This window comes from Microchirus variegatus (genome assembly GCF_963457635.1).
Source record: "Microchirus variegatus genome assembly, chromosome: 13".
Taxonomy (NCBI): Eukaryota; Metazoa; Chordata; class Actinopteri; order Pleuronectiformes; family Soleidae; genus Microchirus; species Microchirus variegatus.
Window position 1 is genome coordinate 18,016,838 of NC_139814.1, and position 27,429 is coordinate 18,044,266.

The following is a 27,429-nucleotide window of genomic DNA, read 5'->3' on the forward strand; positions in this document are numbered from 1 at the left end:
TCTGATGAATTACCCGATAACACCTGGGGGCAGTGGTACCCATTAGAAAGCCGATGGGTTTTACCTCAACAAACAGTGACCTGCATGTGCCCGTACGTGCTGCTTCCTGGAAGACATCGCATGAGGATAACGGCTCACTGGTTCACCAAAGGACAGAGAATATTTTGGAAACCTCTTGTTGTCTGCTCAATACATCTTAATTCTTTGATTTGGAAATGCACTAAGTGTCACATACACCTGACGAACTAATTAAAAGTATTTCCCAAGTGTTGTTAAACAGAGCAAATCATTTTTAACACAGCTTTTTTCCATGATTTGACTTTGGCACACAGAAATTAAATGATTTCACGATAAACCAAGTCACAGTTCTTGACACTTGACACAACAACCGCTCCAACCCTTGCTGAAGATGTTATACTCTGTGTAAATTGGGAGTTAAACCCTCAGTTTTTAAAGTTTTGAGCATTGCACAACAGTGGTTTGTGCTTTGGCTCATTAAAAAGGTCAGTTCTTAAGGGGACAAATCGTTTTGACCCTGGTCGTTTTTTTGTTTTTGTGGAATAATTTAACGATGTTGAAAAAGTTGTGTTAATAATGCTTTGCTCTGTTTAACAGCACTTGGGTTTAACAGCATTTTCATATGGGGGCTAATAATTTCATCCTCGACTGTATAGGGGTTTTTCGATATGTGCTTTCCGATTACTGAGAAATGGATACTAAACAAAACTGCGCGTGGCTTTATTGAATTTCCGAAGGACTCCTCCAGATTTACCGCTCTAATAGGAAACACGCAGGCGCCGCTTACAACGGCAAAAACTACTCAGAGAGATAACAGCGCTGCTACTGTGCCCGTCTATATCTTTAAATGTGCGTGGATGAATATACGATGCAATCATTTCAGAATCTTTGAGGAAACGGCAAAAAATATCATTACACGCGGACCGAGCGCCAGCGGCTATAAATACACAAAGCACGGCTCGCGTCGACTTGACTTGAGCGGCATATTGTATACACACACACACACACACACACACACACACACACAAACACACATGCTCTGCGTACATGCTGTGACCCCATTGCTAAACAAGTTTATTACGACCTCCAAGGCCTGGACAGGCGATAGATCACAGCGGGGGGAGGCCAGGGGTGAATCCATCAAAGTGACTTTAATAAAGACCACTTGATTTGGCCTGCTGGCTCAACAGATAAAATGGGTGTTTTCAGGTTCACTGAAGCAGAACAGAGTCTGGGCCACAATGCATCTCTACTTGTCCCTGTTTATTAGATGGGTTACTTGTAGAAAGACAGAGGAATTCTCAATATGACTGACTGATTCTGTATACACTACACTGGGGACAGTTGTTCATTTTATGTCCTTACTTCAAACCAAATATGTCAAACGGAAGTTTAGATTTCATTTATCTTAGGTCCTCATGCACTATATGACTAGAATGCAATGTATGAAATGCATCAACGTTGTTTTTGCTAGCTTGGAGGAAACGTGGGGAAAGCTTTCTTTTCTTCTCCAGAGCAAATCAATGCTGATCTAATGGCAGAGCAAATCTTAAATTAACTTAGTTTGGCATAAGCCCCCTGCATAAAAGGTCTGAAGGCAGAAAAGTGCAAAAATGTGTCCACAAATACAGTAAAACCATTGGGTTGAACACAAAATTCATTGAATATGTTCCATTTTGACTGTGAGAGTCTTTTTCCAGGTGTACAGACATTAGCTATAAGCTATAACCATCATTTATTTTCTAAATCTCAATATTGTTTGGTTTATTTGCATGAAACAGTCAGTTTAACTCAGTTTGATGTCTAACTTTACCTTTTTAGGTCCTGATATATTTCTAGTTACAGTTCAGTTATTCCCAATCAAATTATCTGCAGATATCCCAGATAACAGAAAGAGATGGAGAGGAAGATGCATGTTTTTTTAAGGGTGGCTGGAATGGAGGGTGTTAGACAGGCAGAAGTCCTAGTGTACACTGACCTGATGTGTACATTATCTGATGTGTGAGTACAAGATGGGCACCTCCTGTCCTGCTGGTGCTTTAAAACTCACCGGAGGATTTATCACCTGACCCAGCCGGAACAGATAGATGCAGAGGAGGAGTAAGAAAAATGTACAGACTGCAGGAGACAGAGAGACAGGGGAAAAAAAGAAGAATATGGGGGAGGCAGAGCCAAGTGCTCATAAGTCATTGTCTCTCTCTCTGTGTGCCCCAGTGTCTTTGATTCATCGGGGGTACGATGGCTGGCCAGGGCAAGGACCAGGTATGGTGTTTTGGCAGGAGGGCGGAGAAGAGGAAGGGCCCGGCGACTGATTTGTAATAGTCGACCTTGCTGCGTGGTTTACTGTGTCAGCATGCAGCCCCGTTTAACAGTGGTCATCGAAAAAGCAATACCGTCCATACATCAGCCTGTCGCACGAGATACATCAACAACTTGTCTCGCGTCTCTTGAGTTACTCTCGGAGAAAGAGAAAATGCAAGCAGCAGTTGTCACGTCATGTTTAAAAAGTTGAAAAAGACTGCAGGAGTGTGGAGGGGGCGTGGGGGAGGGCAACGTGCCACTGCAGGCCACTTGGGGGCACTGGTGGCACAATAAAATCCCTTTTACCTTTCACCGTTGTCAACAGATGAGGTCTTTTCCTACACCTTGGGTCGGGTTTATATCACATATATTCATTAACCCACTTTCTGTCATGCGTTCCTTTCACAGCAGTGGGTTAAGAGAAGGTTTCAGAGGAATTAAAGGTTGACTGTAGGTGTAGGTGGAGGTGGAGGTGGAGGTGGCGGCCCATGTTCTTACTTAACCAGTGACTTTGAAAAGGTTGAGAATGGACATTCAATAAAATAGTGTGATAACTTTTAAGCTGCTCTTTAAAGAAAAGTGAAGTTGCGAGCACACGGCTGCATACTTGATTTTCTTTAAAACAAAAACAATTGAGGTAGAATCCAATTAAAATGGGAAAAAAATTACTCCTAGGACACTATCTGTTTTTTTCTATTGTTATACCAGCTTGCAGGGTACATCTCCCTCTGCTTTCCTTTCTCTTCCTCTTTATTTTTTTCACAGAAAAACAGCAACATAAAAAAAAAAAACTTACTTCATTACGTGGCTTTCATGCAAACATTATGCTTTCCCCAGAGTGAGTGATGTGTAAAGAAGACATAAGGAAGGGGAAGACAGAGTTGAGGGGCTCGGGTTCTTCTCAGTTGAAATGGGCAAGATGTAGGACTTAACTCCCTTTGAATATGGAATCATCATTAAAGCCTGTGCTGCTTCCAGAATCTGACAACCCACCTGTCACACTGCAGTCCTGACGCATTACTGTGTTTACTGAGGATAGACTCGCAAACAAACAAACAACAAAAAAATCACCCTGACAGCAGCGCCAATACTGCATACAGAAGTGCACCGTAGATGGAGAAGGTCAGGGGAGTGTGGCAAGAGGCGTCCTTCACGGTGCTTGACAGGCCAAACACTTTGGTTTGAATGTGATGTGCAGACGTATACGGCACAAGCACATATGCAATCTGGGTTCCTCTCCAGTCCGCTACAATTACAAGATAGCGCTAATGTGATCTACAAGGTGACATTGATGTCGTTTTCAAACCCTGTCACGCAGCACCAGCTGAGCGCCGTTTCAATCCCAAAAGTGTACTCGCAAATTGTTGTTGGCAAACTTCACCTGTTTATTCCTGCAGTCCTTTATCCTTTTACTGTGATGCTTCCAGCTGCATAATGTCCCATCAGATGCATTAATGTGTGCCCCCCGAAATATCTGCAGGATCAGTGAGAGGCTCTCAAGTCGGCATGGGCCAAGAATCCCTGCAGCAAATTTCCAGCAGCTACTTCGAGTCAATGCTTCAAGTAATTCAAGGTTGTTTCACAGACAAAGAGGAGGGGAAAACACATTTCTCTTACTGTCAAGAGACCACAGGAAAAAGACCAAAATCCAATGTCTGTTTAGCCAAAGTTTGCAACAGCCTGTTGTGTCAAACGAGCACGCGGGAGACAACAATGTCAGTACGACAATGAGCCACAATTATGGCACTGACAGACATGATTCTTCATTATAATGATGATGACTATGTGGGTTTTTTTTGATTCACAGACATTAGCGTTTGCCCCTGAACTGTTTAAAGGTCCAATGCCAAGATGGCATAGTTAGCAGTCCACAGAGAAAATCAATAGATTTATCTCTAGAGTACATGGGAGATTTGGGGAAGTTCATGGCCAAGTGGAACAAGAGCTTGTAACTGGAGGGTTGTCAGTTCGAATCCTAATGGGACAAGTGTTGGGGTACCTTAAGAGAAAGAAAATAATATTCACACATATTCACCCCTAATAGTCCGCTAGACTTGGTACGATTGGGGGTTGCAACATTCAGTCGGTCCGAGTTTGCTTTCACACTGCACTTTAGTGAGACGGACAAACCTTTTGAATAACATATTCCCCTCCTCACCTGAGGTGGCGCTGCATCAGGAATTACTGAAGGAGAAGGCAAGATAACAGTGAACAAGAAAACATGGAGCTGCATCAAATCCTATGGTTTTATGTGAACATGCGATACATATACGACTCAGACATTTATCCCGGCTAACGTTTTACACACGCGCGCGCGTGTTTTGGTTGCGTTTACCCACAGTGCCCTGCGCTGTAGTCCGCTTCCTGCATTTGGTTGGCTCGAAGCAAACCGAGACCTATGTTTTAGGTGTTCGCTTCTTTGGTGCAGATCAGAGTTTGGTTGTGCATTCACACCTCCCCAAAAAAGAACTGCACTTTTCAAGCAAACAAACCAAGTCAACACTGACTTTGTGCCACTACCTCGTACAACTACACTTTATAAAACCTGAATTATCCCTTTAAGTCCGGCATTTAATAAGTTTAGATTTGAATCACATCTTGCCTTTGCCATTCACTGCCGGGTAGTTCCTCTGCAAAACTTCCTTGAACTAAAAGTCTGTCCATTTGATCAGAGGATGGTCAACATCCTTTAAAAATGTATTATATTTTATTTAACATTTTCTGTTCAGTCAGAGACATCTAGTTAAAATACACAGAGGAAAAAAAGTTCTGGTGTAAGAACTAAGTTTACAATGTTGCCATGTAATATCAATGCACTGCTCACAGAAAAATAAAGAGATCATTTTTTTTGAGCCTCATTCCTTTGCGTCTCTGCTGCAAAAGTATTGTCTCGTAGTAAAAACAACAACAACATCTCTATATCTATATGCGCATGCATGCTGCTCTGTTTAAGTATATTTGTGTGCACCTCTGAGCTCCAGTCTGTGGAAGTGGCAGCTTGTCTCTCGGGCAGCGAGTGTCTCTGCCCAGGTCATCAAGTATGTGGGCAGAAAACAGACAAGCTGCGTTCTGGAACCATCACAGAGCTGACAGGGAAGAAGAGTCACCATGGAAAACATGGCACTGTGAAGAACTGCCTGCTGAAGGACGGAGGCTCCACTAAATCAATAATAAAGAATATAACAAGGGCGCCAAACTTTGTTTTGCACTGAACGCTCCAGATTGGTTCTGAGGAGCGCTGAGCAATTTTCGGGGGGGGGAAATCTATCTAATTGCAATTCTTCTGCCAAACACTGCGATTTGATTTACGACTCGAGCCTCAGCGCAATACCGATATGTGTGATAGATTTAAAACTAATGGCGCATTACGACATCAACAATAATAACTACGGCTACAACTAGGGATTTTTATCAAATTTTTTATTTTTTGATGATTTGTCATTTGGAACATGCAATGACTGATTGGTCCCGAAAACAAAAGACGTTCAGTTTTGATAGTTTTGGAGTAGCAGAGAAACATGATTGAAAATTACAATCAAATATCAAAATACTTAATTTTTAGCCCTAATATCAACCACTCGAATTCGAACGCAAGGATAACAACTTATGTACTGTATGTATAACATTCCATGTTTTCTTTGATAAAGTATAAAGTCATGTGATCAGTAATGACTGTTTTATATGGTGCTTTTTAACAAAATGAAGTCCCTCGATGTTCAGCGCAGTACCTGGCCAGGACAAAATCACAACAGGCTTCTCTTCTCATATTATGGCCTAATTCCAAGAGATCTGCAATTACCGCTGTAATTGGCTTGAACTGGCCATTAGTACTAAGCATGAGTCAGAGTCCAACACACACACACACACACACACGTCTACACACAGATGTGAATTCGATCAAACAACCCCCGGTCCCTCACTAATGGATTGGCAAGAACTGAAATGCTGTTTTTTTTTTGTGTTCCGTTTCATGGGAATCAAGTGCTGACATCGAAAAGAGGTTTTGTTATGTTAAATTGTATGTGTGTGTTTTATAGTAGTGTGCAAAAGTCCTAGGGCATCTTTTGTCACGTTGTCAATGAGTTTAACTCATACAACATGTGTAATACTCAGGTATAGAGTGTATAAAGTTGGTGTTTTTCCAGTAGCATTAATGAAAGGTTTCACTTAAGATAACCAAAGTGAGGTAAGGTCACGCTTAATATTTGACACTTCAACTTGAAGAAGCAGTTTTTAAGTAACTGTTAGTTTCTTTTTCTTCCAGAAATGTTTTTTCTTTTAAATCTGCATACATTGTTCCAAAAAAAGGGATTGAAAACTTTTCAACTTTTGCACATAAGCAATGCTTAACAAAAATGTATTAGACCACAGCTGCCCTACATTCACAGCATTGGTAATGATCAAAATCATTTTTTTTTATGTTTCTGTAATGGTTAATACACCATTATGTAGAAGTTAAATCACCAAAATGACATTTAATACTAAAATAATAATTATTAGTGCTAACGCGATAGCTAACGCGTTTCCATGAAGACTTGCGTGACGTCATGTTTACGTGACGTCATGTTTACGTGACTTCCGGATTGTTAAAATGAGTCTCTAAAGTAACGCTAAACTTTAAAAAAAAAAAAGGCACATACAAATACGCAGTACACAGGTACGCTGGTTATTTGTAGCGCTGCTCTTTTCATTTAATAAACAGACTGCTCCAGTGTGACAGTAGCGCTAACGGCGCTAAAGCTAATGCAGCTAACAAAGCCGACGTCACGCGCGTCTTTTTCTGGTCAGTCGTCAGGGAAACCTAGTGCCCAGCACTAATTATATGTCAGATTTAGGTATAAAAAGGTGAATTCCAGTTGAATAACAATTAGTTTTAAACAAGTTTTTGAAAGATTTCTAAAAATACTTTTTCTCTTTTTTACGACTAATACGTTTGTTAAACATTGTATAAATGTAATCGAGCCGTGTGTCACAGTCTCTCTCTCACAGAGAGAACCCTTCATTAGCATTTCAATTATATACAACTGTCTGTGTCATCTTTGCAATTGTTTTCTTTTATTTCACTCTCGAGCGCGCACACGCGCACACACACGCAGCCAATTGTCATTACGAGTGCTTGACACTCTTCATAATATCTAATCCTTGTAATCACCGTTGTTGGCGGTCAGTGTGTTGACGGTGGTTTACGCAAATCAGGTGTCTGTGTTTATAACTGCCAGTCATGATTACGCCGGCTATCTGCGCTAAGAATCAACCGGTGTGACTAAGGCACACTAGCTCTAATGTTGTTGGACAGGCTGCTCTGCTTTTGAACACATTTTCATTAATAGAACCTTAAGGATTGTGCAGCTTTGAGATGAAGATATTGAGTCACAGCACAGGTCACAGTGTTATTCGGGGGAATTGCTGTGTCAAAATAATGCACACTGAGTGACCGAAACAACGTAAACCTTTATTCAGCGTTGGCGACGATTTTTCATTCTGCGACTGTTTCTGCAGAATTGGCATACGGTGCTTGACAAGCAGCATCTTGATAAAAGCGTATAAAAGGAAGAAATACTATTCACAAGTCTTCGATTTTTATGCAGCAATATTTTAAATTGTGGTTTCGGTTTTTAATGATATTGACAAGTTGTAAAAAACAAAACCACTTACAGCATACTTGGCAACAGCGCGGTGCGGTATAAAAGAGATGATGCAGTCAACTAGAGTTCCCAGGACTTTTTAAAAAATAAATAAATAAAGAAAAAAAAGAAAAAAAAAAAAAACAGGGGCACAATTTCACGGATGCAAAGCACTCACAATCAGTCCCATCTAATATCATTTAATTGCAGAGCTGCAGCTCAACCAGTTTTAGACCTGGGGCCATAAATGCATAAATAAATCAGACACCCAGTGAAACTGGCTAACAACCTAAACAAGCAATGTTTTATTATTTATGTCCTGGCTCCTATTTCATCCACACCTTATTATATCATGTATTGCTGGCTCTCGAAAAAACATGCATATTATGGTTTCAAGTAAGTTTTTTTTTAGCCTATTATACGTGTCCCCTATACACTATGGACAAAGCAAAATAATAGACAATGTTCCATTTAAAATGCTGCATTTTTGCTCCTAATACTGTTTTTAGCACTGACCATACCATTTTGTTCCCATCCACACGGTTGCAGTTCCCGTGTACATTTAAGCAATCCCCACATTGCCACCCTACAAAACTGTCCCCTACACGAGTCGAGCACCAGAGACACAAGACTGCAGCGTGTATGATTTACAAGTCCAAGAGCTGCTCCAGAGTCAGTTAATAATAGAACAAATCCTGAGACAGTATGACAGCGCCCATTGTGATTTACTGGACTATATGATCATAGTCTGATTCAGCCCTACATTCAAATAAAACCAATTTGTACTTAACCCTTAGAACACAGAGCATTTCGGCGACTTTTTTTCCATTACTATGTTTAAACTTACAGTATATAGAGGCGATAAGAATGTGCAATATAGAGTGTCTTATATCATTTTTCCAGCACATTTGATGACATTTTTCATCAACTTTATAAACACCCCTGAGCAAAGAGTATTGATTTTTGGAAATACGTCACAGTTCAAAGTTCTCTTGGCTCAATTTTTGAACAAAAACAACAGAAAAATGTGTGACTTCTGCACAATTATTGCTAATGTATATCACTACTAAAAAATGTGATATAAAATGAATCATGTTTGCCTCAACAACACATAAAAAAACCTAGCCTGAACATGTCCATATAAGGAGTTGTAAAGAGTCCGTCACAAATTCTGTGTAAATTCCCCCTTGGTAACATTATCACTCACCACGTTTTAAAATTTAAAGGAGACATTGTTTGTTTTAGTGCAGATGCTGAACCATAGTGGAACTTCACATTTTACATTACAGTAAGCAAAAAAAAAAACCGAAGTAATAAAAAGATGAGGAGTGAAAAAGTTAAAGACGTTTAATGCCCCCCTACAAAAAAAATAACAGATGCCGTTTTCCGCACACAGAGAAACATCTTAAAGCTCTGATTTTAAACACAAAGCCACATGAACACAGGCGTTCTTCCCTTTATCCGTGCTTTTGCTTCCTCAGCCTGTTCTCGCCTTATCAGTATGCGCCTCACTTTCAGTCGTCTTCTTCTGTTCTCCGACACACAAGCAGCAAACACCCTCCCATGCACGTGGACGGCGCCACGAATCACACGACACACCAGCAACTCTTTGCAGAGCTTTTGTAATGGCTTTGATCAATAATTGATCAAGGGAAATCTTCTAACTGTTTCAAAGAGTGTAAGGAGAAGAGGCAGCCATTTCCTCTTTCTCCCAAGGATCCGTGTAAAGAGAAGCCATCGGTCACGGCACGGCTCTGCGGTCGCCGCGGAGCACAATTCACCCTAAACCCTTTGGCTACACAAGAGCACAGAACATATCTGACATTACCGAAAGCTTCATAGGAGCTGCCAAGTATATTATATGTTGAAGCACAGGCAGCAGGCTACAATAACATGTTACATGCTGCGATTCTAAATGTCTCTATATACAGATCGGAAATGTAAAAATCTCAGGGTTCAACTGGTTCTCTGTAGAAATTTTTGCATTTTTAAAGAAATGTGTTTGGGTTATACAGAAGAGTATAAGGGCCACAAGTAAAATAAAATAAATAAATAAGCTTGAATTCTGAGAAAAAAATCAGACTGACTGACAGAATTGTACTTTTCTTTAATCTGAGAATTCTGACTAATCACATAATTCTGACTTTATTCACATAATTCTGACCTTTTTCCTCAGAAATTTACTTTTTCTTTAATCTCAGAATTCTGACTTTAATCACATAATTCTGACTTTATTCGCATAATTTTGACCTTTTTCTCAGAATTGTGCCTTTAAATCACATAATTCTGACCTTTTCCTCCGAATTGTACAATTTCTTTAATCTCAGAATTCTGGGTGTGAAAAAGTGATTGATATTGTAAACCTTTGTTTCTCTGTCATCGGCCCATCTAAGAATGTGGTTTTTTTTGTTAAACGTTTCCCTTCTAATTATTTGTTTTTTTTAACATTATGACAAAGCAACGTAACCTGATCACAAACTGAACTGTTTTTGTGAGCATCAGAGAGGTGAGACTGCATGCTCGTTGATGCAGTAGATGCTGAGTGTATAGCTCTTGTGTGGAACTCCTCAGTGTATTCCCTCCTGCTGTCATGTGTTTTTTGGCAACACTCCCCCAGCAGAAAAAAAAAAGATTTCTCTGCATTCTTCTGCCTTCTCTCCACATGCTCAGCCTCAGGAACCCAGAGGAAAAGAAAGGGAGAGGATGGCGAGATATGAAAAAAAAGAAATCTGACTAAAAAAAAGTATAGAATACCAAGTGCCATTGTCTAGGAGCTGTTTACGATGTCTGCAGACTACGCGCTGTGCTTGATGTGTGTGTGTCTGTACGTATGCTGTATATGTATAGGTCATTTTGTGTTAACACCCCCACATGAACGGGCACCAGGTGTGCTATCGCAGACTTGCACGAGAGACAATTCTTGTCAGTGAGAAAGGGAAGAAGACGAGCAGAAGGGAAAGGGAGTGAGTGAGAACTGGTGGAGGGAAGTGAATGAAAAATTCATATGGCTGCAGGTCCCAAAAGCCCTTCTGTCTTTGCCAGGAGTCCTCAGCTTCAAACTGCTGGGCAGGGGCGGTGGGACTGTGCCAAAGAAATGGTAGATGTGCACACACACATACACACATACACACACCAGAGAAACAAAGGGCCAGAAGAGGCATTATCAAGGAATCAGGAGTAAGCTGAAAAGAGAGTCAACAGCACAAACTATCAACAGTATCCCGTAACAACAACAAGGTGTTGAGAAAAGCATCCAAAAAGTCTTCCCGATCCTTTAACACTGACAGCTATTACATGTCTGGACTGCAATAAATCACGCCTGTCTGTCTGTCTGTCTGTCTGTCTGTCACAAACATTGTGCATTGTGAAAATAAAAACCCATTTAATATAATTATGCCACGTCTCTTTACAACACAAACACCGAAAATGAAGTAAAAGAAGCAAATTAGTCTAAATGGGAAGCTCACTGCCAGGCACTCGAAATAAATCAAACGAGAGGCGTCTTGCAATTATAAGACAACAACACAATGCATAGCAGTGACAGCCTTGAGCTGACAAAACACTGAACTTAAGCAAACTAAAGACAGAAAAGGGGGAGGAAAAAAAAGAAGAAGACATAGAAGCCTCCTCTTTTCTCACCATTGCAGCGTTGCTATAGACACTGCTCCATCCTTAGGATGCTGAGGCAGAGAGAGTTAGACGAGGTAACGCAGACGAAGGAAGGACAGAGAACTTTTACAGCTTTCTTTCACTGTGTGAAAGTGGGTCATCAAAACCATGTTATGCACACACACACGCAGGTTTGTACAGCTGTCTTTGTAAAGGCTCTCATAACCACGCTTCATGCCTTACCCTGACCTTAACACGATTCAAATCTTAGCCCCTGCAGCTCCTCAGAAATGAGGTCCTGCCCATTGGTACCAGGCTTTGGTGTTTGAATAAATCCAACGATGCTTCTTCACACACTGCATGAGAATATTTGATCCATTTTTAAAAGTTGACAAATCCTCTCAGGGCTTGTTTTAACTAGGGACGGGAATCGGTATGGGTCATTATCACTATCGGTCTGATATTGGTCAAAATCACTCGGATCGGATATTGGACGGATAAAATCCGATACAATCCACAAATCCTATATATGGCATGCTTCACTATGCACAGACTGTAAAAATGTAAAAAGAGCAAAAGCTGAGTCATGTTTGTGCTGTTTATTTCTTCTTTTTGTTACACAGTTGGAGAATGATGTCTTTGAAATGACTCAGCACAAATGTGTCGTCATAGTTCATAAATAGGTCTAAAATGACTGAATCAGAATAATATCAGTATCGGTAGATACTCGAGTTTGTACGGAGCCCCCGAAGTGACATGAGAAAATTATTTTTTTTTTTTTTAAATCTGGAGTTTCCAAAAAATTATTAAATAATTATTTTTCCTTTTTTTTTTTTTTCTCCTTTTTTTTTTGGAAAACTCGAGATCTCGACTTTGAGACTTGAAAACATTTCTTTAAATTTTATTTTATTTTTTTAATAATTTTTTGGAAATTTTCGACTTTGAAACTCAAGATTTCCAAAAAACATCATATTTTTTTTTTCTCATGTCACTTCGGGGGCTCCGTTAATTTTTTATATTGGTATCAGACACAAAAAAGTATTATCGGGACATCCCTAGTCTTAACCCTTTTAAACCGAGCATATTGTTGATGAAAAGTTGGCACAAGCACACTTTGCATCACCGTAGTTAAGCAGTGGTTTGCGCTATTGGAGAAATTCCAACATTTTCTGAAAGCTGCGAAGTTGCACGTCAACATCAACATGTGGCTATTACGGTAATTTCACCCATACTGCTTCAGGAAGCCGGAGAATCAACCTGTACATAGTTTCCATTTTTGGGCCCGTTTTTGCTCATGGAGAGACAAATGTTATTGTAAATGTGTTCAAATTTAAAATGTGATAATAAATAAATAATATGGTGTACTTGTACAACTGCAGTGTTTTTCACAATACATTTTTTTGTTTTTCTACATTTTAAATTGTTAAAATAGTATTTTAATATGCAGTTAATTATAAATAACTGCCAGATATTGAAAGTTTTTCTGGAACAATGGGCAAAAGCACTGTCCAGCGTGCCCCCCTCTACCCCCCTGCGACCCTCTTGTGGAAGAGAATAAAGTGGTTAAACATTCATGAATTACATTTCTCTGGTACTGGTACTTTCAGGAAAAGTGAAATTATTATGCAAATACGCATTGTTGCCGTGACTACACCTTGGAGGATTTCTTTTAATCAATTTCATCATTCAATAATCTTTTTCTCTTACCCAGGGTGCAGACAGCCTTGTAAACGTGTTCATATAATGTGACTGTCTTCGTTTGTTGTGGATGTAGGGGGTTGTGAGAGGGGGGGGAATATATAGTTAGAATTGTAGTGTGGATTTATTTTTTGATTGATTTCACATTCCATCAGGGCACATTTTGGTCTGCACAAGTGAAATATTTTTTTTTTTTTTTTGTTCCTTCTTCTTTGTTTCCCCAAAGGGAAGGTAGCTCCTAAAGAGACAATGCTGCAGATACTGGCTGGGCAGCTGGGGGGAAAAAAAAAAGTGTACACAGAAAGCTGTGGGTGTTTAGTTCCACTGAAGCTGGAGGATAATGGATTGCAGGTTAATGGCAGAGTCAAACTATACCCCCAAAAGATATGGCAGAAATATAGCACCCGCACATTTGTGGGATTTTCTTATCTGAACTAATAACACTTTCTCATATTATTGTGTCCTCAATTTAACATGTGGACCATACTGTATGTGCACCATACTGTATGTGCTTCTCCAATCATGAATGGCAAAGTGCACACAAAGTTCATTTAAATTGTATGTAAAGGGACAATTAATGGAAGCAGCCAGAATCTACTAAAATACACTTTTTACACAGATGGGTGACAAATTTGTTGACAATGAACCAATCCATGGGGCACAGTGGGTCACTGAATGGTTTGATTAGTGTGAAAAGTATGTGACGCACACATGGTACGGCCTCCCTCCCTCTTGAAAAGCTCTGGAGACTTGCAGAATCAATGCCAAGACTGCACTGGCAGCACATGGTGATCCGACACTTTAGGAGGGTTGATTTTTCCTCTTACTTTCTAATCCCTCATGTGTCAAAAAACTAAGAACTTCATTCTTAGAAATAAAAGTGCTAAGTGGAACCATATAAGGTTCTTCGGCTTGTCCTCATAGAGGAGAACTCTTTTTGGCTCCAGGTAGAACCTTTTTTTTTTTATAAAGGTTCCACCTGTAGAACCCTTTTAAAATCCTTTATTCAGGAAAGGGCTTTTAAAGGGTTCTCTGGATCTAAATGGTTCAGGTAGAACCTCAGCCCTTGTAGAAGCACCCTTTTGGAACCCTTATTTCTAAGAGTGTAGCTCGTCTGAAATGCATGATGGGTAAATATTTATTTTAGTGACAATCTGTGAATGCAAATATCTATGCTTGTACCTTGAAAAGACCTCTGCTCTGTAAACAAGCACATTATTAGCACACTTTACGGTGGTGTGCAATAAATAATGATATAAATCATGATGACCCAATCCCTAGTTTCACTGATGGTCAGATGTCTACACCCCGAGTGTAAAGACCAGTGTTTTATGCTCACAGTCAGGATGGTCATTCCTCGGTCAGAGTGGAATCAGGCCCTGGAGAGCTGATTGTAAGACATATGGCACATAAACACATGACTGCTCACATGTGCACTCACACACACACACACACACATACATACATAAACACTCAAGCCATTTGCCAACATGGCACAATCACAAGAGTGATTAGAACAGATGTCAAGGGGGGAGAAAAAAAATCACCTTTAAACAGAGTGGGTGGAAGTGTGACACAGGCATGTGACCAGAGCAGTGAACTGAGTCATAGTCTCCTGGGGGTGAGTGTGATGATCAAGAGGACCTTTGGGAGAGCAAGTGAAGCTTTACCTAAACAGCCTTCCACTCACTTCCAGAGTCATCTCCTTTACAACTCACTAACATGGGCCCCATAAATTCACAGGCCCAGTCTCCGCGGACCAATACCCATGATGGATGTCAAAAAAGAAAAGTTATGATGGACTGTTTTGTCACGTGGGGACCAGTAGGAAATTGATGTATGTGTGATTTCAGAGTCTACACACACACACACACACACAAAAAAGAGAGAAATCATTAACCTGTGGCATTATTAAGATCTGGTGGTGTCTCTATTCTTTATAAACATCACTGCTCACTTCCTGTGACCTCTCCTCCAGACCGCCGGTGTCCACAGTTGTGGCCTAAAGCCCGAAGTGCGGCCCCCGCAGGCACAAACGCAGCAGCTGCGTACGACACATGTTCACCACAAACTCCTCTCTCATGCTTCATCTCATCCTCACTCTTGATTTCACTCTTTCTTCCGATTCACCCAACTCCAGCTCCAACCAGTCCATTCGGAACAGGTGATGCCCCCAGAGGGCCAGTTTTACACCCTTCACTTAGTCCTCCAATGTTGTCCTCCTCCAGCTCTTTCAACCGCTCAAAGAAACCCCCGCTGGGAGTGACATCTGTCCCAAGAGCCGACAGCGAAAACGAGAACAAGTCAAAGTTTAGAAACTCATTGAGAGTGAAAAGAAACCGAGGGGAAGCTGCTGAGGATTATTTTGTATCGCAGTCAACTTTGCAAATGTTACTTGTTGAGAATTATTTGACAGCATGGTGCAGAATTCTACGACATCGGAAAACAACACTGTACTTTAAAGAAGTAGGATAATTGTGTTTTGTATTGAGTGTAATTATGGTGCGTGTGTTTAGTTCCCCTTTTGTCTGATTTGTTGTTGAATTCATGTCATGCTTTTGAGTAGAGTTTTGTGAAGTTGACCTCTTTTATTGAGCACAGATTTATTCTCATTTGCACATTTTTCCCATTTCATTTGTACCATTTGACTGCCTGGTCCACGAGAATAAATACTTGATTAATGCTTGATTGGCAAAATGCATTATCACTACTGATTTGCTTTGCCATAAAGATTTATATAGATACACAAAAAAAACATTTGTTGCTTGGGTTTTTTCATGTGGTTTATGTGGAACATTCTTTCACTGCACAGACTTCACAGAGAGGGGTTAAGGGAAAAATCAAAGCACGACAGCACCAGACTGTGAGGCTCGTTTCTTGCAGCCAACTTGTTCATTGGTTTTGGCAACTGATTTTATTTACCAAAGCACAAAATCGCTAAAATACAAAACTATATAAGACCAAAAATCCACAGTGACATTGTGAGTGTGTGTTTCCATTTTTCCGCAGCCTATGAATCTAATTCCAAGCCAATGTGCTCGCTAATTAAGGCTAAATGTGTGTTTCTTTTTTAAGGGAAACACAGAAAATAGAAAAACACTATCACCACATGTGTAGTTTATGGTTGGTGGAAACAACTTTTGCTTTCTACATAATCTATACAGCATTTATTTTTATCATGATTCCGCCACTGGTAATCAATATTCCATCTCAAAGTGCTTTGATTCAACTGGACAGTAATATTTATTTGCTTCAGTTGCCAGGAGAAAAGAAATGGCTGCTAAAGTTTTGAACACAACATGTTGCAGATCAATTCAATATGAACTTTTCAAAGGTCAGGAAAGGAAAGCCGAGTCTACGTTGATACGGAGGAATGTTTCTTACTCCACAAAAATGGTGTGAATTTATACTTTAATTATGTTCCTTGTAAATGCCATTTCCTTACTTTATGAATATGACATATAATTAAAATTCCTGTGAGATATGCTCCATAGGTTTTAGAGGACAAACATTTTGGTTGGGTCTAAAACTACACACACACAGAGCTAATTGACAAAAACAACACAAAATGTAAAACAAAAATAACTACATCCATTAGTTGTACAGTTAAAAATGTGCCCAGCTTGGTTAAGTAGCTTGGTATCATTAGTGGCACATATTAAACACTAATTATGATTGATACTCAGCATAATAGTAGTAGGACAAGTTGGCCGTAATGCGGCATCAAGAGAGCCTCATCATCCTAAGGTGCACGTAGATGAAATTCATCAGGTGTAAATATATATTCGATATCTCTCAACACTGGGCCTCTGACTCCAGCAGTTTGTTCCATTACCATTCCAGCGGGTTTATCTAGAATATGCCTTTTACAGCTCATTATGCCCACTTTAGACTCCCATAAGGTCATTAATCCCAATCACTGTGTTCATTTTCACAGATGCCAAACCATTATTCCACACTTGGCATATCTTTTTACCCTTCTGTACTGTCTCTCACACGGCTGCTCGCTCTCTCACACAAGCACACACACACACACACACACACACGAAAGCATCACCACAGTCTCCCTCTTCTGAATTGTATGTATTTTATGCAAACCAAAGACAGGGTGACACACACAGAAAACTCTGAGGGGCATCATGTGAGAATCGTGATCAGATAACTACCAAATATACGTAAAAGTGACAACACTACAATATCATTTCAAAGCGATGAGTTAAATTCGTATGACGCAGTTTGCTCATGTTTTAGATATTTGACTCGGGGGACACACTAACAGACTGGTTTCAGTGACTGAAAGAATAGGGATCACAAACTATATGATATGATGCATCGAGCTCAGCATATTGATATTCCTGCTACTTCCTGTCGTCTTCTGATTTCCTGCGTCCCACCTACGCAGCAATCAGTACACACGACCCGATTGCGTCCAGAGTCGGCTCAAAACATTCAAAAACATGTCTGATTGACTGCGACTGGTCAGGTCATTGCAGACTGTGCCCAACAAGTGCTGGTGCAGACTCATGCCCAACTGTGAATCTTGGGTAAAAATCGGGCAACAAAAAGACAGGAAAGGCTATAGAATATTATTACAAAAATAGATTTATCCATATACCTGTTCAATGATCCAGCTATTTGTGCTACTAACTACCAAAATACATATTCTAGGTTATTTGGCCTGAGATACAAGTCCATATCATCATGCCTTTGAGTGTCTTTATTGGCACATGGAAAAAGCTCTATTCAATGTCAGAATGAGTATTGGGAAACTAGTTGCTGGGCAGCAGGGATGCTAATGCTCAATTAGGCGCTAATTAGATGTTCTGCACATGAGGTTTCAAAAATGTATAGTATAGTTCAAGTTTTACAGTAAACACACATACAGCGTGCAGTTGGCAGCTTAGTATTCAAACATAACCACTTGGCTTTGAGGCAATAGCCTTGCAGAGGGAGGAGAAGAACTCATAATAGAAAAAAAATATATATTTCAAGAGGAACTCAAGAGCCCTGGACCATTTTAAGCTCAAGCACTGGCTTGAATGAAGGATCGTGTCAAACTTGTCACAGTTTGCGCAGTTGTGGGGTCCACTTTCCCACTCACTTAGATAGGAAATTTGTCTCAGACTCTTGGATCTCACTGTCTCATCCGGGAGACAGAGGCTATAAATATGAGAAGATGAAAAAGATTTGAAAAATGGAATAAAGGTGACCGAGTGTGAAAAAAAAGAGTAATGTATTCGACACGGTCCCCCGACGATGAAATTTCCTGGGTGTTTTTTTCCATCCTTCATTCAATGGATTTCACACCTTGCAATTCTAACAGACAAAATGTTTTCCTGCGGTTAACTCCGCACTTTTAACAGGTATTGATTCTCCTCGACAGACACGTTATGTATTCAGCCCTGAATACAAAACATACCTGCTGGAGTGTTTTAACAGCAACTTACAGACTTAACTTTTACTTGGCCCGGCAACTCGAGCTTTTTCGACCGAGACAGCCTGTGTAAAGTGAAGTGATACCACACAGCAGATGAAATCATTTATGCATCGCAGTATCTCAGATTGCAATTCCCTTTTTTTTTTTTGCCAACCGTCTGTGTTAACATCTGAACCTTCCACAGCCCCTCAGCCAGGGAACACAACCTGTAATTCAACAAAGGGCAAAAATCTCCAGAAATGTTGCTCTCTGTCTAAGAATTTAGCCCATTTTCTTTTTTTTAATCTTGCCAAAGAAGACAGTCAATTAAAATAAAGCTTTAAAGCTTTTCATTTTACAGATCATGCTGGTCTGGATACTGACAAATGGCAACTGTGACATGTTATTGAAATATGTGGTTATGTTGTTCTTTATTGGCGTTTAATCCAAAAAGTTTGGAGGCATTTTTATAGTTAAAATTATGAGAATTGAGTTTTGTTTATAGTATATCAGTGTGTGATCGGACATTTATGGCAGCTTTTAAGCAAGTTAATTTGGTGAATAGTGTACGAATAATGCCTATCATAGTGTCTGTGAAGTTTCTCAGTCTGGCAGGTCATATTATCTTCAAGACTGAAGAAGATACTGGCAAGAGGCCTCTTTTATGATTTCTTCAAAACTCTCAAAAGTCTCAACTCAAGCAACTTGATGATGATTTAACAAAGTCAAATTTAATAAAAACCACTTCACCTCTGAACGCTAGTTGCGGAGCAGTGTGCGAAGATTGGCGCCTATAAAAGAAAACAAGTCAAAGCCATTTTGCGTCATACAAAAAAAAAGGGATCCTTCATCCAAAGAAATAAAAGGCAGGTTTGTGAGATCATTCCATTTCCAGTAAATGCACATGCAGCAAGAAGTAGATTTGTGTCGTTAGAACCCAAAGGACCATGATTTTTCCTTCAGTAATCCAGCATTCGCTAATCGATTAGGCCGAGTTCACTCATGTTTCTCATCCGTCCTCTCTCAACAGCTGCTGCTTAGACTAAAATTAGGTCTTAACGGCGCTGAACCCGCATGACTTAAAACAAGCTTAAGCAATCATTTCCAGTGGTGAGTTTCTATTGAGTTTTAATCAAGAATCAAGACTTTGTTCTCTCATCTCTCTCACGGTTCCCTGGCCTGCAGATTTTACAGGTCAAGGAACCATTCAGAAAGCTTTAATTAGCTTTCTCAAGCTAATGAGTTCTCAGACATCATACAAATTGCTCTGTCAAACTCTGACTTTGAGCCAGTTCTTGCCGGCATTGGAATGTTTAGGTGTGAGCTCGACAGAATAAAAGACCCTTAATCGTGTTCATGCGAGTAACGTTTCGTTCTTGTCACTTTATGCCTTATTTGTGGTTAAAGCTGCCCACCAACTTCCCATGACAGACCCCGCCAGACTGTTCAGTGCGACCTTCCATCATCGTTACACTGGATAGAACTATCACTGGCACATATTGATGGGAAGTTGTAATAACAAGTTTGAGGCTGATGGACTGAGAGCTGGAAAGGGAGGCGACAGAGAAGAAAGGTAATTTCAGACTTGGGAGTAAATTCAGGGCCCTGGATGTCTTCATGGAGACGGTGGTGCAGTGAGGAATCTCAGACAAAAATATGAGCTTTGGTTTAAAGATGAAATATGGCACTGTGGCTGTATGCACGTCTCCCTAGATCCAATTCGGCTCACCCTAAATGGGGATGGGTATTGCCTTATCTGATAACTTGCCAGACCTGAAGTGTTTTCTCAAATCTACTTGCCCAGGAACTGAATTTCAGTTATACGAGCGGTAAATGAGGAGGAGATTTATGTGACAAGGCAGCAAGGGGTGGTCATTTTATACACTTACTTTATACATTCACTTTCTCACATTCACAAAGAGGGCATCAGGGCTCTGGGCCACTTCATACAGGAACGGAACAATGCTGCTGGTATCTGATTTTGCCATATAGAGGATATTGTTATAAACTGTGCAGCCCTGTCAACATATTCAGGTCAATGTGTACCCAAAGATTATAATAACACTATTAATTCTGACTTCTAGCACGTTTCAGATTCCCACGTCAGTTCATATCAGGCCATCACTCGCCGGGTAGGAGTTAGTAGTTGTATCGTAAAAAGGTCCAGCCATTATTTACCTCTTTCCATCTCTTTCTCCCTATTTCTCCATCCCTTTTTCCTCGCACTAGCTTCTGATGTGAGACTGATAGAGCTTGGAGCACAGCCACTCGCTGTCAGGTCCCAGCTAATGGAATCCACGTGGTTGACGGATAAACCCACCGAAAATAAGTTGTCAGAGATCTGCGGGTCTTTCATCAACCCTCCCTGCCACGTGGCACTGCCTTGACCCTTCCCGACGCCATATCAGGGGAGTGTTTTATCTTCGGCATGCTGAGATTACATTTCAAGATTTTATTTATTAATGTATACTTTTTTTTTGTTCTTTGTGATATAAAGTATTGGGTTACAGCTGCTCTTGGGGGTCACATAGACGCTCCGCGGTATAGGTTTACCTGATATCTCTCGTCTTTAAACCGGAGTGGAATTACAGTGTCATACATGAGCTGCACCGATCATCTGATGCTGTTTGAAGTGGAAAATATGCTTGTTTGCTTTTTGCCAATCGTTAGAAGAGAAGTTATTATAATAATACCTATTTATAGCCAGCAGCTAAAAGCTACCTTATTTTCATTTAAGGTAGCACTGTTGCCTTGCAGCAAAAAGACCTGGGTTCCTGACCCACTCTGACCTATAGGGCTTCTACATGGAGTTTGCGTAGGGGGCTTTTTTCGGGGTTAACCGAACACTCTAAAATGACTGTGGTGTGAGAGTGAATAGTTGTTTGTCTCTGTATGTTGGCCCTGTGATGAACCCGCGACCTATCCATAGTGTACCCTGGCTTTTGCCCTATATGTCAGCTGGGATTGGCTCCAGTTGCCCCCCCCGCCGCGACCTTCATGTAGCTTTGCATATTCCCATGGCATGCAGTGCTCTCGTTCACTCTCTGTGTACATGTCATTCAGGCTCCCCTTGACTACCTCGACCACAAATTCAATCTAACTCTGCTGGAAAACACAGGTGTTGAAAAGGACACGTTAAAAGGTGCTGTTGATAGATGGATTATATTCCCCTTTGGACGGACCCAAGGTTGTTGTTTACCTGTTGCCAACTAAAACCCCAAATAATTATATTATCCAAACGTTGAGCAATAAACCTTTTCCTTTAATGGAAGTTAAGTGAATGCAGTGAAGCAAAACATTCTAAATCCTTACTTTAAATACAGCCCGGTAGATGTGTTTAAAAAGACAAAGTGAATGAATTAGATGATTTAAGGCAATTTACATGTACATTTGGGCCAGTTTTACACCCAAAGCTGAGAGGGAAAATAGAGGTAAGACGAGCCAACTCAGGCTAAGATTGTTTGTGTTAGTCATGTCAAATTTTGTTAAAAGCAGTGATAAATTCCCTAGACCACCTATGGCCAGTAGAGATAGGAAATCGAGACAATGAACTGCTTCTGAGTGCCAGAAAGACCATGTTTTTCTGTTGTCTTTGTTCCAAAAGAATAAAGCTAATGTATGATCAATACATGTGTTGCAGCTGTCCCTACAAGATGGCATTCATTTGTTTCATGTAAACCAGCTTGTACAAGAAATCCTTCTAGAATAACGTTTTCATCTATTTTTCCATATATACAGCACATAATGGAGTATTTCTTTTCTTAAATGATGTAACCCTTACCCACTTGCCATAATCTATCAAAGCAGTTGTGCTCAGTGCAAGCCTGCTGCTGTGTTCTCTTACCTGGAATCAATGGATTCCGTCTCATCCTCTAAACTAGGAAAACTTTATTTATCTCTAGAAAGCGTTACAAGTTTCCCAAACGTTGACGTGATTAACACGACGTACACTGTGCACAAAAAGGGGATGAACTAGGTCAAGGATTTCACACATTCACTGAATCACTGAGCATTTCCGCCGAGCTCCACCAGGAGCCACTGCAGATCTATGTGAGCCGTGGAAACATGGAGACAAGCAGACAGTGAGATGAGTGGGGGGCATGCAGGGAGGTAAAAAAGAACCCAATGTATTAGATCAGCCACCCCACTGGCTTTGTATACCAACAGCTGTGCTCTATAACCCACTTGACAAGATTAAAAGTCGAAAACATATAAACAAATAGACAATCTGCATCCTGGCTTGGAGAGGCTCAGTCATCAAGCTCGGCTCCCTCCCTCTGTCTTCTTCTGCACCTTGTGAACTGCAGGAAAGACAGAGGGAAGAGAGCATAATTCAGGGCTGCTTATGAGATCACAAAATGTGACCCACTTCAAAAGTTGCAACGACTAAAAGACAAAAGATTCTAATAATATTTCCAGGAGACGCCTCATAAATCCCTAACACGCCACGCATGCAGATAGATCCAATCTCTACGCCTCTCTGTGGTTAGCTTGTGGGTGCTGTTGCAAGGATGTGCAGACAGACAGACAAACAGACAGAAAGAAAAGAAGAAAAAAAAGAATGTGAGACAAAGAGAAATGACTGATGACAGATCCAGCTGTTCAGCAGTACATCTCTCACTACACAGCCATACAGCAATCCTCCTCCAAGCTACAGCATCCATCCATCCGTCCTCTTGCTCTCTGGCGCTTTGTGTTTTTTGTTTAGTTTGTCCTGACATGTTAATGGGACAGCTGATGGACTGGCAGCCTGATCCAGCTAGAGGGGCAGGGATTGCTGGGTTTATTTTATTCTGACAGCGAGGGGGAAGGTCAGCCTGCACATAGCTCACCTGCCTTCTCCTCTCCTCTCTTCCCCACTTTCAGATCTCTTTCATTCTTTCCACCAGATTTCTGCCTCTGTCTTTTTTTTTTCGCTTCCACCTCCCACAATGTGTTGTCAGCCTTATCAGTCTCAGTTCATTTCCTTTCTCATGTATAGAGCTCCTTCTGAAACATTTCCCCAATGATTGACCAACAGCTGCAAGGGAAATTGGGACAACAACTTCGATGAACTTTGTAATACGGAAAGTAGCACCCTGCAAGAAGAGAAAGGGAAATTTAAAAAGCACCTTCTGTGAAGAAGAAAAAGCTAATGGATGGAAACTTGCAGGACAAATCTCTATAAAAGTTCCTTTAGCCCCGCAGAATGTCAGGAGGAAAAATGTTTAGAAAGTGAGTACATTGAAAAAATACAAACTAAACCTAGACAAAAGCAGACACTGCAGCTGTGGTGAGTTTAAAGTTTATATTCTGGCATTGTTCAAGCTCCTGAAAACTCATCTCTCTTCCTCAAAAAATATGTCTGTTTTGTTTTGTTTTTAAAAACCCACTGGATATACAGTAACTCTTCACCTTTACCCCGAATATTTACAGCTCTATGAAAATGGAAAATTACCCCAGATGCCCTGATTATTTCCACTCAACTGTAGCCACTGAATAAACTCATCACACCAACCTCCGCTTGTTTTACGTATTCATAGTGACTGTGAACTGCACGCTGCCAAGTGGTAATACAGGATTACTTGATGCACATAATGGAAAAAGTCCCAGATCACAAGTTGGAAGAATTCCTTTCGTTGGCACCAGTTTGCTATTATTATTATGGAAATATTTACAATGTTAAACAACCCACACTTTCATTATATTAGTCCATTAAGCAATGACTCCGTCAACTCTTAGCCTACACAAAATGCACACACAGAAATGCATTTCTGTTTGTGTTGCAAGTTGAAAACAAATGCAAAATCGTTTGCAAAACTACTCTCCATAGGCTTTTCCATCTCTCAGTTCCAGACAGCTGTTTGAAAATGGGTCAGTATTAATGGCTGACCAGGCAGGTCTGTGTGCTAAATGCCACAAGAAGCCCACACCACATTAGACTGCCGAGACAGGGCGTTGATGAATTTGTGCTAAATGACTTCATTGGTGAGACAAAGACACGTTTATCATCCTGGTGGGATGAAGACAGTTCGATCCCCAATTGTTTTTTTTAAGATTCTGAGACTGGGATAGGATATTTTAAATAATTTTAAGGCGTGGCCTGCCGTTAAAGTTCAAGAACAACATGGTACGCAAGCTGATAGCGATACGACACAAGAACCTGGATTGTGCAGTTTTGCGAAGACACATTTTTCATCCGTAATTATTTTTAATTCATTCATCTTCTACCACTTTAGGGTCATGTGCCAATTCCAAAGGACATACGAAAGCCAAGGTACACTCTTAGAAATAAGGGTTCCAAAAGTGTTCTTCTACAAGGGCTGAGGTTCTACCTCCCTACCTTTGTTTTCCTGGTAACACTAATGGTTCCAGTAAGAACCATTTTGATCCAGAGAACCCTTTAAAACCCATTTCCTGACTAAAGGTTTTAAAAGGGTTCTTGGTAACACTAAGGGTGTTGGAACCAAAAAGGATTCTCCTATGAGGACAAGCCGAAGAACATTATATGGTTCTACTTAGCACTTTTACTTCTAAGAGTGTACACCCAGGACAGTTCACCAAGTCCATCACAGGGTCACACAACTGTCTACTCTCACACCTATGGTGAATTTAGTGTCCAGTTCAAGCTTGGAACAGTAAACCCTTAATCTGGATTCCACCAGAATTTGGGGCACTTAAAAAAGTGGGATCAATAAGGATCTGAATCAAAATAAGTACTTTGTTGGAAAAAGGGGCTTCAGTTTAGCTCCGTTATTAAAGCTTTTAGCTTCGAGCTCAATCATTCGGACGGAATGAAAAAGTCAATAAAAACAATAAACAGATAAAGATATCAAGACAAGGTGCGAGGGGAAACGGTAGAATATGTTTCCTGCCAATCCGTAATTATCTCCCTCCATTTATTTACTCTTCATTCTTCCCTTTAAGCGAAAGAAACCTTTAACACCCTTAATCAACCTCTCTCACAAGCCAGGGCCTGGAGCGGTCTTCACTCGCCTACGTAATTGACTTTTCTTGTTTGAGAGGCAATAAAAGTTTATGACTATTAAACATAACATCAAGCGGGCTGCCTTTTCACCAAACTATAAGTGGGGGGAAGGCACGTTGTGAACCAATAATTAATTGCTTACTCTGGGGAGGCCTAATTACCAATTGTTGGTGGTATTAGCTGATTAGTGGGTGGATTTGACAGCCCTGAAAGCATGGCAGTTGACAGAAGCGGGAACAGGGCATCTATTGGTGCTCGGAGGTGCCGATATAATTGGTCTTTCATTTTTTGAAGTATGCAGCTTGTGCGGCGTGATGGCGAGTAGAAAGTGATGGAGCTCTTGTATGATTCCCAAGGCTCCCAGTAGTGGAGTGGCAAAGATAGGAGAAGGATAACTCACTGCTTGTTTAAGCCCCAGCGACAGGACTCGCACATTAAATTCATGCGTGAATCATGCTATAAGTGAGATATACCAAATGAGCTGACATTTATTCCAATGCTACCCCCCCTAACAAGTTTCATGCCTGTAGGTTGTTCTATATTCGACACATCCAAGTGACACCCTGGGGTCAGGACATATAGAAACCGACAACAGTCGCTTTCTTCCCTTTCTGTATAATTGAGGGTATTTTTAGAGTTTGGTTTGAAATTGATATGGGAGACAGGGGTGTTGCTCAGTGATCCATCCTTTGGTGCCAACCTTGGTGGCCACAGTGACAAATTTAGACATAGAGGGTTCTCCTTCACCAAATTAGATCAGGCCAATGGACCATGAAAAACATGTCTTCATGTCCCTGGGTAGAAATGAGTCAAAGTGCTAAGGAAATTAACTCCTGGAATCATAAACTCCAGCACAACTTTTACACCACCATTATCAAAGTTGAAGAAACATACATTACACGCATTATTTGTTGTAGTCGTTTTTGTATGGGTTCGAGATTTATGAAATCTGCTGACTGTGCAATTGGACCACTCCCTTATTCTTTCAAACTTTTTCCATTGTATTTTATAGTGTATAGTAATTAGCATTTTTTTAACCTAACCCTGTGATTTTTTCAAACAAAAAAGATATGGTTAAATAAACAGTAAATATGATCCATACATCAACATATAGTCTGCAGCAACTACAGCTGCAAATAATTAGTTAGATGTTGTGAAGTGGCTTTTCTTCCCTTTTAGTTGCTTGTAAATTGTATACCTTTGTTTTTGATGTGAAGATAATATTCATTATACTGAATTACAGCATACAAGTACTACATCGATTGGATTTAATAGTGTTTTACTCATCTTTGAAGTAAATTAGGTAAATTAATTTGGTAATAAATGTTTTTCCAACATCTGATTTAAATATTGTCCTTTTTCGTGTTTAAATATTACGTTGCTAATTGTATTAATCTGTTAAATGTACTGTTTTCCCTGGCTAAATACCAAAATAATTTATATGAAATAAATCAAGGTACGTGAACTGAAATAAAAAAATAACAACAATGACAACAGGTTGCCTTATGTGAAGAAAAGTAAAAGCTGAAATAAATACTCATATCAGCTGGGAAAAATGCAACCCCATGAAAGAGGAAAAATAAGTATATAAGAAAGAGACATTACTTTACTTTTTGCTCTGCACGGGCAAATTGAACATTTCCTGAGCAGACTAATACTGAGAGCTTGTTGCATTACTGAAGGACAGAATTACAGAGTGCAATGTCCTCTCACTGCAGCTCTGCTCCAACAGATTTTAGTTGGCAGGAAAAAAAGTGGTGAGTCATCCCTTTTTCTAAATTCAGGGATGAGTGAGA

The 27,429-nt window shown here is 40.3% G+C and overlaps 1 protein-coding gene across 1 annotated transcript in view; it reads right to left on the reverse strand.

Annotated features, from left to right (window-relative positions):
• The window catches only part of col9a2 (procollagen, type IX, alpha 2), a 107,712-nt gene that overhangs the window by 68,535 nt on the left and 11,748 nt on the right, over positions 1-27,429 (reverse strand). The gene's annotated exons all lie outside the window — the stretch shown is intronic.